This window comes from Leptonychotes weddellii, chromosome 11, assembly GCF_054177405.1.
Source record: "Leptonychotes weddellii isolate Sample4059 chromosome 11, ASM5417740v2, whole genome shotgun sequence".
Classification (NCBI taxonomy): domain Eukaryota; kingdom Metazoa; phylum Chordata; class Mammalia; order Carnivora; family Phocidae; genus Leptonychotes; species Leptonychotes weddellii.
The window spans coordinates 73,463,220-73,475,922 of record NC_138379.1 but is presented as its reverse complement, the minus strand read 5'-3'; positions in this window follow the sequence as shown (position 1 = coordinate 73,475,922).

The following is a 12,703-nucleotide window of genomic DNA, read 5'->3' as shown; positions in this document are numbered from 1 at the left end:
TTTCTGTTTACTCAACAAACCTGAAAATCCATTAAGAGGTTAGAGGTCCTAAATGGGTTCTCTTGATAGCTAAGTAGGTTAAGCCAGTATTTCAGTCAGTTGGTTAAGGGATGTATATGGTAGAAGTTAGAAGGCATACAAAATGAATATTAACTCCACCTAACCAGTTGACAATCACCAAGGTCAGCTAAGGCCATCTTCAAAGAAGAACAAAACTGGAGAACTTAATACTAAAGTTAACAAACTCTGCTATAAAATTATAGTAATTAAGACAGTATGATATTCACAAAAGGGAAGAAAAACTAATAGGACAGAATACAAAAGTCCAGAAACAATCTACACATATTTGATTACCTGATTTATGACAAGAGTGACAATGCGGTATAGGGGGGATAGATAATCTTTTTAGTCAATAGTGCTGACTCAACTAAATACCTTCATGGAAAAAAAATGTATTGTGGACCCCCCCGCCATATCCTACACAAAGATCAGGGCAGATTTAGATATAAAAGGTAAAACAATAAAGCTTTTATAGAAGAAAATACAGATCATCATCTTTGTGATACTACAGTAGGTAAAGATATTTTTTAACAGTAACCAAAAAGCACTAACCATAAAGGAAAAGATGACAAATTGGATTATATTAAGACCTATACCTCAAGAGAGACTTAAAGAGTGTAAGAGTGGGGCACCTGGGTGGCTCAGACGGTTGGGCGTCTGCCTTCGGCTCAGGTCATGATCCCAGGGTCCTGGGATCGAGCCCCGCATCGGGCTCCCTGCTCGGTGGGGAACCTGCTTCTCCCTCTCCCTCTGCCTGCTTCTTCCTCTGCTTGTACACTCTCTCTCTCTGTCAAAAATAAATAAAATCTTAAAAAAAAAAAAGCATATTTCTGCTTGTGTAAGAGTAACTCAGAGAATAGGATAAGATACTCACAATACAAGTATGACAAAGGATTAGTATCCAGAATACAAAAAAGGACTCCCACAAACAATAATAAAAGACATACAACTCGAGGCGCCTGGGTGGCTCAGTCGTTAAGCGTCTGCCTTCGGCTCAGGTCATGATCCCAGGGTCCTGGGATCGAGCCCCGCATCGGGCTGTCTGTTCAGCGGGGAGCCTGCTTCTCCCTCTCCCACTCCGCCTGCTTGTGTTCCCTCTCTCACTGTCTCTCTCTGTCAAATAAATAAATAAAATCTTTAAAAGAAAAAAAAGACATACAACTCAGCAGAAAAATAAGCAAAAGACTTAAACAGGTGCCTCACAAAATATACACCCACCAGAATGACTAGGTTAAAAACAATGACAATATCCAGTGTGGGTGAAAATGCAAAGGAGCTAAAATGCTCATATACTGCTGATATCCTATGATCCAACAATTCCATTCCAAGGTATATACCCAACAGAATACTTACAGATGTTTACCAAAAGATATGTACTAGAATGTTCTTAGCAGCAGTATTCATAATAGTCAAAACCAGAAACAACCCAAATGCTCAGCAACAGTAGATAAGTTGGAATACAGTCAGTATTGGAATGCTAAAAGCAATAAGAATGATCTATAATTATACATACTAGTCTGGATAAATCTCACAGAGAATGCCAGACACAAGAGTACATTCTGCATGATTCCATATATATCAAATACAAATACAGGCAAAAACTAATCTATACTGTTAGAAGTCTGGATAGTAATAATCCTCAAGAGCAACAGAGGAACTTCTTTGTTTCTTGATCAGATGCTGGTTACACAGATGTATGTTATTTGTGAAAAGTCACAGAGCTATACAGGTATGATCAAGGTACTCTCCCCTGTATGTATATTACATGTGAGTAAGTTTTACAAAAGAAGGTGGGGAGGACAATCTCTACAATTAATCTTGATATAGAGGGAGAGCAGGTCACTGGTCAGATTCCATCGTTAACCAATCCAGAGGACCCTGAATCCCCTCCATTCAGAAGGAGCTCTAACAGTTTCAACATAGATTATGGACCCAGATGGAGCCAGAGACTTGAAATGAAAGAGAGGATAAAATGACAGTGGGAAATGCTAGACTAGTTTGAATACTTCCTTGCATTTCCTTCAAACCTCCAGCAGTAACCACTATCCATCATTCAGCTGGTTATCCAGCTGGTGCAATCGAGTCCAAAAGACAGAAATAATCCCCCAAATCCTAGGATCTTCTGGATCTGAAGTTCGATAAACCCCTTGTTAAATTATTACCAAAAGATTCCAAATCTCCTGAAAGTATGTCATAATGGACATGTAAATTATTTTATCAGTTAGGAATAATGTTCTGATGTGCGTAACAGAAGTCCAAATTACAGTGGCTTTAAGAAGATAGGGGCTTACTCTTCTCATGAAATGGAAATTCTGAAAGAAGCACTTATCGCCGGTCTGGCAGCTGAAGATCTCTGTAAAGCTCTCAGCTTTTCTCTGAAAGTCTCTAGAATACTGGATCAGCTCCAAGCATCATGTATAATTTCCAGGCAAGAAGAAAAAGTAATGAGTAAAAGGCCTTCCCAAAAACTTCATCCAAACATTTCTGCCTACACCTCACTGACCAGGACTATGTCACATGGCTACTCCAGCTGAACTAGAGACTAAGAAATTTTTTTAGCTAGGCATACCTCTGCTTGTAACAAAACTTGGGTCCTATTAGAAAGGAAAAGGGGAAAAATGGATATTAGAGAGGCAATCAGAAATCTGCCACAACTATGAGGAGCACTTTATGTGCTTACCAATATTAAATACAGTGCATTTTTTTAATCTAGCAATTTATAAGATGTCCAGATTGTTTTCCTTTCATATTTCAATTTTAATCTTTTTTTAAAAATTACCAAAAAGATTAACAAAGTTTTCTAAAATAGTACTTGGATGTAGTAAGTTAATAATGAATCAAAAAAAAAAAAAACAGAACTTCTTAAATCCTTAAGAGAGTATTTATTTCCTGACAAATTTTTTCAGAATAAACAATGAATTCTCAGTCTGTCCTTTTCTGATCTAAAGCATTATTCACCAATCAAATTAACTTAGCTACTAGCATTTGCCATTTCATAAACTCAAGTAACGAGGCACTTTTCTGCTGACATAGAGTTAGCAGAACACAAACTTTTCCTCTCAATGTAGTAGGTGTGAATATCGCTATATTTAGCCAGTATTTCTCATATTCTTCAGCCCTCCTTTTGATCTTTTCTCTGCATAAAGTATCCATTTAATGAAATGGGGTGGACTATTCAAAGAAATTTTACTTTTGTCTAAGAAAGTAACTTCACACATTTCACGCAAGATTTTAAAAATGTTGCATGACAATTCTACAGCGTTTTGTCAAATACCATCTCTGTTTTGTGCTAAGGTTTACTTGTTCTCAAAAAACTATCACATTAGGGGCCGCCTGGGTGGCTCAGTCGTTAAGCGTCTGCCTTCGGCTCAGGTCATGATCCCAGGGTTCTGGGATCGAGCCCCGCATCGGGCTCTCTGCTCAGCGGGAAGCCTGCTTCTCCCTCTCCCACTCCCCCTGCTTGTGTTCCCTCTCTCGCTATGTCTTTATCTATCAGGTGAATAAATAAAATCTTTAAAAAAAAAAAAAACTATCACATTAAAGTCTAAACGAAGTTCAGGGGCGCCTGGGTGGCTCAGTCAGTTAAGCATCTGCCTTCGGCTTAGCTCATGATCCCAGGGTCCTGGGATGGAGCCTCACATTGGACTCCCTGCTCAGCGGGAAGCCTGCTTCTCCCTCTCCCTCTGCCTGCCACTCCCCCTGCTTAGGCACGTGCACGCACGTGCTCTGACAAATAAAATACATAAAATCTTTAAAAAAAAATAAAGTCTAAACGAAGTTCAATACATATCACAGGAAAGAGTTTAATTAAAATAAACCAAAGCTAAAACTGAATAAAAGATATACATCAGTTAACCTAAGGAAGTTTAATTATTTTTTTAATCACTGAAACATTTAAGGATTGTCTGGTCTACCAGATAAAGATCATCTGATCCCTGTAGTTGATTGTTCTCATTCCATTCTCTGGTCTCCTTCAGATTGGGATGTGAAAGAAGGCTCCTCCGTAGCTATTTGTATCTTCTATGTCCCTCCTTTCATCCTGATCCAGCTCCCAGCTCCCATTCTCTTTCACCCATCTTCCCTGACAGCCAAACTTTCCCTTCACAACGACAGTCCTCTCCATTCTACATCTCTACTTCCACGGGGCAGCTAGTCTCCAGGACAACAAACACCTGGAGGCCCTAGTCATCCTAGGCATTTTTCTGCCAATATACTGTTCTATTTCATAAGAGTAGCTGATAAATCAAGACACAAGGCTGAACTTCCTAAGTAATTTTTCATATGGAATATAATGAATAAAATTCTCCAAGTATCAATCAGTTAAGAATTTGTAAACTTCTCATAAATCTATATTAATAAATTAACACATTAGAAAAGTTACTAAGAAATTACTTAAGGGGCGCCTGGGTGGCTCAGTCAGTTAAGCGTCTGACTCTTGGTTTCGGCTCAGGTCATGATCTGAGTTGTGAGATTGAGCCCCATGTCACACTACGGGCTCAGCGTGGGATCTGCTTAGGATTCCCTCCCTTCTCTCCCTCTACCCCTCCCCCCATTCTCTCTTTCTCTCTCTCTCTAAAATAAATAAATAAATAACATTTTTAAAATTTTTCTTATGATACTACCCACACTAATTTTTTACACCTTACCCCTTTCTCACTCACAAAGTTGCTAATGAAGTCAAGACTCAATCTCCGTGGCTCCAGTTAAGCAATATGAGATCTCTGCAATGTATCATAACCTTTAAACCAATTCATGGTGCTGACCACTGATCATAAAGAGAACTACCCAGAAGTATATGAAAAGAAATGTACGCAGGCAGAACTGATGGCAAGGAGGAACTACCTCAAAGCGCAGGCACTATTTAATGGTGTATCGCTGCACTGATTTCAAATACAAACATCCTGTTTATTAATCATGGCTAAAAGAGATACGCGATCATATAAGCCAGAAACAGCTTTTCTCCAAAATGGTGATAGCAGTATTGATTCCTCAGACTTTTCAAAAACAACTTTGAAATAAAACCTTGTTATCTGAGCCCCAGTTTGAACACTGGCTAGTGAGACCAAGGGAAGTAAACTCAAAGCCTGAGGGACTCTTTATCTGCAAAAGAGATACTGTATTTATGGTATTCTTTTATTGAGAGATGTTACTAGATATTTATTAACTACCTTGGGAGAAAAAAAAAAGTACTGCAAATGCCATTATTCCTACTTTCTCACACAAAAAACAACACTTATCCTGTGTATTCACTTGACAAATATTTATAGGTTTCACTGTCTGAATAATGCCCAACCATTAAACAATGTAACAGAAAACTAAGGAATTAGTGTGACCCAAATACAGAAGGACTTTTCAACCAGTAGAGCTGGAGGAGAGGTTTTAAAAAGATAACAGCAGAGGAAGGAACCCACAAGCCTCTATCAGCCTTGCCCATGCAGAAAATGGCAGTAATTAATGTTGCCATTTTTGTAAGTGAAGATAACATTTTTACAGAGACTATCACTTTGAGATATGCGCACCTAATTAGATTTAACTGTGTGGACCTAAGATTCTTCTGAGACTAATAAAAATTTCTTCCAATTAAGTGTTTGGTGTGGGGTTTTGGGTTTTTTTGTTTTTTGGTTCTTTGTTTTTTTGGTTTTTTGGGTAGTTTTTTGGTTTTGGGGTTTTTTTGTTTTGTTTTGTTTTTACTTTTTTGTTTTTCTGGAGTAGGGTCATTCAACAATTCTGTGGAAAGCAAGGAGAAAGCATATCCCAAGTCTACTGGCAGCTTTTCCCATCCTCAAACAATTCCTTGTTCAGATGCACAGCCACAGAAGTTAAAAGGTCACTGGCGTCTTTGTACTCAGTTCCATGGTAGTTACAAACAAACTTTTGTCCCCATTCCTTCAATGACATGAGCTGCAACAACCACACTGACTGAACTTTTACATCTGCGGCCTGCATGTGCATTACTTAACTGAAGGGCCACAGTATTTCATTTACGCTTCAACCATAAATTATTAAATCCCTTTTGTAAAATAAAATAATTTATTTACCTGGGCATAAATGAATGTTGATTCTAGCCAAACACAAAGAACATCACTGGCAGTAATGGTCTTATGATTTCTTGTCATAATTATCATACTTATGATTTTGTAAAGCTTTCATTGACTTTGTTTTTCAGGATTTCTCTCATCCTTGTCCTTCTCTATTTTAAATCATATATGATAAAAAGTAAAGAAATATATTATGGGATTTTATACAAAGTTATAAATCTAAAAGTTCTTTCTTAAAATCTGACAATAAATAGGCTTAAATGAGAGCTCTCAAAATTATAAAGTTTACTAAAATAGAAAAGAGCCTAAAGGATAAATACAAATGCATAATAATTTAAAATACAAGTAATTTTACCTTTATTTTTACATTTTAATAACTCTAAGCATAAAAGTCACACATTTAATTGTTAAAACTGTCCATTTAAACGACCAATTTTTAAATAAATTCCTACTACTTGCATGCGCTAATACCAATCTCCAAAATCTACTCTAGTACAATAAAATACTGTTATTTTAGCTGAATAATCAAAAAATAATTACCCTCCCCTCAGGGGTGCCTGGGTGGCTCAGGCGGTTAAGCGTCTGCCTTTGGCTCAGGTCATGATCGTGGGGTCCTGGAATTGAGCTCCACTTTGGGCTCCCTGCTCAGTGGGGAACCTGCTTATACTTCTCCTCCCTGCTTGTGCTCTCCCTCAGTATCTCTGTAGATCTCTCTCCCTCAAATAAATAAAATCTTTAAAAAATAATAATTACCCCCAAAAATTTATCCAATAAGTAATCACAAAAGGAACTGCATGAGCGTTTTTGAAAGTAATTTTTCTAGCAGCAAAGCTGAGAACTAACTACACAGACACAAACTAAAGCAAGATGCTGAAAGGACCTTGCTGATACCAAGATAAGAGAGCATCCTCCACACAGAAAACTTTCCATCATTGTTTCTAACTAAGGCAAATGCTTCCAGAAGGTTGGCGATACTACTTAAAATTTACTGAGCCACAAATACTGTGCTAAACATGATTCTCCCCAGAGACAACAGGTCCAATCTCAGATTTTTTTATTTTCATAAGCACAAAGTACAAAGGAAGACAGCTGAAAGAAGCAAAAAGAATAAATCACACAGCAAAGATTATAGGAATACAGAAATATTGTTAAAATTTAGTATAAGGTGGCTCTGAACACAGCTAAACAGAAGAAAAAGGCTTTAAAGTAAAGAAAAAGTCATTCCAGATTTTGCATAAAATTAACTCAGAAACATTTCTAAACTGCTAGTGCCTTTATAGGCTGACTTAACCAAGAGTTTCTTTTTTTCTACTTCTAAAGTCCATAACCCTGAAACACTAAGAATATTATATTTTTCATATCACTAATCTAGCTAAGTCTAATCTGAAAATTTTTCTAAAACTTTTTTCCTGCTTCAGAACTTCCCATCCTACCTTCAAGAGGCTAGCCTGTAAGAGAACAGCTCCAGCTACATGAATTTATGAGTTCTACATGCTAAAACAAGGACCCCTATTTTGAAAAGACACTCATGCTAAAAGAAAAAGCCAGTACAAAAAAAAACTCTCCTATGCTAAGCAAGCAGGGATAAGGAATTCACCAGTTTTCATGACATACACTTAAGCAAATAAATGTATGAAAAGCACTTTCTACCAGGAGCAAATTGTTGTAAAGCAATTTGTTCTAGTAATCAAAGTAATTTAGACTCTAAACATCTCACTAAATGATTCCTAGAGTATTAACGGTGCAGTGGGGAAAAAAAGGCAAACTAAATACAGTTGACCCCTGAATACCATAGGGGTTGGGGTTCCAGCCCCCCACCAGCCCCACTGAAAATCCACATATAACCTTTGATCCCCCAAAAACCTAAGTCTACTCTTGCCCAAAAGCCTTATCTGTAACATAAACAGTTAACGCATATTGTGTATGTCATATGTATCATATACTGTATTCTTACAATAAAGTAGGCTAGAGAAAAGAAAATATTATTAAGAAAACCAGAAGGAAGAGAAAACATATTAACAGTACCACTGGTGTTTTTAGTGGACAAAATCTGCGTAGAGGTGGGCCAGGCAGGGACAGGCCGCAGCCAGAGCAAGGCCTGGCCCTGGGATGGAGATGTCCTGCAGCCAGGTGGCCCTGGGTCAGTGGCAGACACCTGGTGTGTGTGCTGGCAGCAACGGCATCCTGGAGGCCCAACACAGCTGCCCCGTGTGCCTGGAGGCATACCACTGGCCTGAGCCCAGCCGCAGCTCCGGCCACGCTTGAGGGGCAGGGAAAATGAGGCTCCCTGCAGGGGCTCCCTGCAGAGCACCACCCCTGCCCTCTGGGCACCTTCCTCCACTTCAGCCTGCCCCCCTGCCTGCCAGCCCAGGGTGCTCCACCCAGCCATCCATCAGCACATGGGGAGACCTACAGCCCTGGCTGGGGCAGGTCCTGGGAACCGCTAAGGCCTCGGAGAGCCTCTCCATGTACTGAGGCCAGTCACCTTCAATTCCATCCTGTGGGGACTGGGGTGGGCAGCTTGTAAATAAATGCCTGGTGGCTTTTGCTATCAACTCCTAAAAAAAAAAATCCATGTCTAACTGGACCTGCACAGTTCAAACCTATGTTGTTCAAGGGTCAACTATATATCAGAATCTTATTTAACAGGAAATTAATATGCTACTAGGAATAATATATACAAATTCCTTTTACTATTATTGTTGGAAGAAAAAATCTTCAAATTCTGATGATTTTTTGTAACTAACCTTATGGATATTTATGTTTACCCATTACCGTATCACTATATGATAAATGGAGAAATAATGTCTGCCCCTCATACACAAATTAAGAGAAAATATGGAAATCAGGCAAAATGTTCATAAACAATATTTACTTATGAAAGAATAAATCAGGCATGCTAGACATAAACTACAATAGAATTAAAATATAACTCTTGAGCTTTGAGTTTTTCAACTTCTAAAAAAGTTTGTACTATATTATATTTAAAACTATTATAGGTCTCACGATGTTTTTTTTTTAATTTCTGACAATGTAAAGAACAAAAAGAAAGGCCCTGTTTCATCCTTACAAAGCTACTTCTAATATATAAGTAGTAAATATCTACTAAATTAATGTTTAGTTTAACCCAACTTACAAATAAAGATGTTAAAGCTAGCTAACGCTACTATTTTAAAGTTATTTCAAAATATGGTTTAATACACTTTGGTAAGTTTTTAAAATGTCAGGTCAGAATGTATCCCAAGAGAAAACAGCTGAACATACATGTGAGAACCTATTTGTTTTCCCAAATGAGTCAACAACAAAGTCACTTACTGTACACTAAAAAGAAACATACCAAAAAAGAAAATATAGGGACGCCTGGGTGGCTCAGTCGGTTAAGCGTCTGCCTTCGGCTCAGGTCATGATTCCCTGGATCAAGTCTCTCATCAGGCTCCCTGCTCAGTGAAGAGCTTGCTTCTCCCTCTGCCTCTCACCCCGCTTGTGCGCGCTCTCTCTCTCTCTCTCTCTCTCTCGCTTTCTCTCTGAAATAAATAAATCTAAAAAAAAGAAAGAAAATAGAAATATACAATATACCAAGTATATTTCTTTTTTCCTAAAAAAGGAAAAAGCATTTTCAAAAAATCTGATTCAAAAATAGGCAGAAGACCTGAAGAGACATTTTTCAGACAAGCCCTACAAAGAGAAAACAGGTACACAAAAAGATGTTCAACATCTCTAATCATCAGGGAAATTCAAATCAAACCCACAATGAGATAGCAGCTCGCACCTGTTAGAATGGCTATCATCAAAAAGACAGGCAAGGGGCGCCTGGGTGGCTCAGTCGTTAAGCATCTGCCTTCGGCTCAGGTCATGATCCCAGGGTCCTGGGATCGAGCCCCGCATCGGGCTCCCTGCTCTGCGGGAAGCCTGCTTCTCCCTCTCCCACTCCCCCTGCTTGTGTTCCCTCTCTTGCTGTCTCTCTCTCTGTTAAATAAATAAATAAATAAATAATCTTTAAAAAAAAAAAAGACAGGCAAAAAGTGTTGGCCAGGCTATAAAGAAAAGGGAACCCTCGAGCACTGTTGGTGGGAACATCACCTGATACAGCCCCTATGGAAAACAGTATGAAGATTTCTCAGAAAATTAAAAATAAAACTACCATATGATCTAGCAATCCCCACTTCTGGATATATACCCAAAGGAAATGAAACCACTACCTCACGTTCACGTTCACTGCAGCATTAGTCATGATAGCTGAAACAGAAAGAACCTAAGTGTCCATCCACAGATGAATGGATAAAGAATAGTACACACACACACACACACACACACACAGGAATATCATTCAGCCATAAAAAAGAAAGGAAACCCAGGGAACCTGGGTGCCACAGTCGGCTGAACATATGACTCTTGGTTTTGGCTCCAGTCGTGACCTCGGGATCATGGGATCGAGCCCCACATCAGGCTCTGCACAGAGTCGGCTTGAGTTTCTCTCTCCCTCTCCCTCTGCTCCTCCCCCCTCGCTTGCTCACACACTCTCACTCTCTCTCAAATAAATTAATCTTTTTTAAAAAATATCATAAAAGAAATCAAACAAATCCTTTAAACTTTCTTCCTTTTTAAACACTCTTACACCATACACTGAGTAGGAGTCAATATCGCTTATTGTTGCTAAACTTAAAATATCAGCCAGCTACACCAATTTTCAAGCATCCTGGGCTCTGCAAAATTACTTAATGCCAGTACACAGTAATTAGGTAATGATTACAGCTTTTAAAAAATACAGTACATTTTATTATAACTATAGTAAATTTGTGGGAGACACTCCATCAGGAAAAACAACTTTTTAAATCAGAATGATTTGTTTCTTGAACACCTTACTTTATCTAAGAATGCTGAAGCCCAAAAATACTATCTTCCAAAATTAACAAATGCTGCTGACATACTTAAATTAAAATCAAATCTCAAAGAATAAAATTCTTACAACTAACTACAAAAAATTCTGTTATCTTTATCAATGTCAGTATCTTAAAATACAAGATGTGAGTTGACCTTAAGTTTAAGCCACTGTAGGACACACAGAAAAATGACGGTCTTCTGACACTTATCCTTAGATCCTCAGTAGAGAAATGAAAAAAATCATTCTGGGCCAGTTGTTAGGCTTTCAATTAGCCTCACATCTCAGCACTAAAGAAGTCAAGACTTTCTCATATTTAACACTCTAACTCTGCATAGAGAAAAATGGTTCTCCATAATCACAAGCTGAGCCTCAAAGATATCTAAATAAATTACTGGTTTTCTCACTGACATCATGGCAAGCATCAGGTGTTCTGCAAACATCTGATCTGAAGGTGTTCCTGTAAATACATGATTATCTATTTTTAAAACTGTAACAGACACAAATTTTTAAGACCGTAACACACATGTGTTTTCAACACACTGGAAACCAGAAATACATGAACTTGTATTACCATTCATTAGCAAAAATGGGTAAATATTATACATTTGTTTTATAGGTGAATATATAACTAACAAAATACTAATCACTGGTAGAAACACTAAGATTTTGCTTGGGGAAAATAGGGGTTTTGTGGGTTTTGTGGCTAAGAGTTTGGAAATCACCAGCTTAGTGCATAGAGGTGGCAACCTATCAGAACTGGGGTGCAAAGCTGCTGACACTTCTCCTCTTGGAAAAAGACTACCCCCAAAAAAGACCTCAGAACCCTAAACACCTCTTTCATCTTACTATACCAAATACAGATTACTTTGAGATTAATTAATTTTTTGAAAAAATGTGTTAATACTCTTATCAGTCACACCTCAATGTCAATCACCTCATCTACAAAATCAGCATAAGTACTGACAAAGATAGTCAAATGATTTTCAACAAGGGTACCAAGACCGTCCAGCTGGGAAAGGACAGTCTTTTCAACAATGCTACTGGGAAAACTGGATGTCCATATGCAAAATGAAATTGGACCCATATCTTACATATCCAGAAAAATTAACTCAAACAGGATCAAAGGTCCAAACAAAAGAGCTAAGATTATAAAACTCTTAGAAGAAAACATAAGGAAAAAACTTCATGACACTGATTTGTCAATGACTTCTTGGATAGGACACCAACAGGACAGGCAACAAAAAACAAAAAGATAAGCTGGACTTCATCAAAATTAAAAACTTTTGTGCATCAAAAGACTATTAACAGAGTGAAAAGGCAACCCACAGAATGGTAGAAAATATCTGAAATCATATATCTGTTAAGAGATTGATATCCAGAATATACAAAAAACTCCAACAACTCAACAACAAAAACCCAATTAAAAAGTAGGCAAAGGACTTGTATAGACATTTCTCCAAAAATGATACTCAAATGGGCAACAAGCATATAAAAAATTAGGCAAATGCAAATCAAAACCACAATGAGGTATCACTCACATCCAGTAGGATGGCTACAAGAAAAAGATAAAAAATAAAATAATAGAAAATAACAAGGTTGATGAAGATGTGGGAAAAACTGGAACCCCTGTGCACTGCTGGTAGGAATGTAAAACAGCAAAGCTACTGTGGAAAACAGTATGGCAGTATGGCAGTTCCTCAAAAAATTAGAAACAGAATTACTA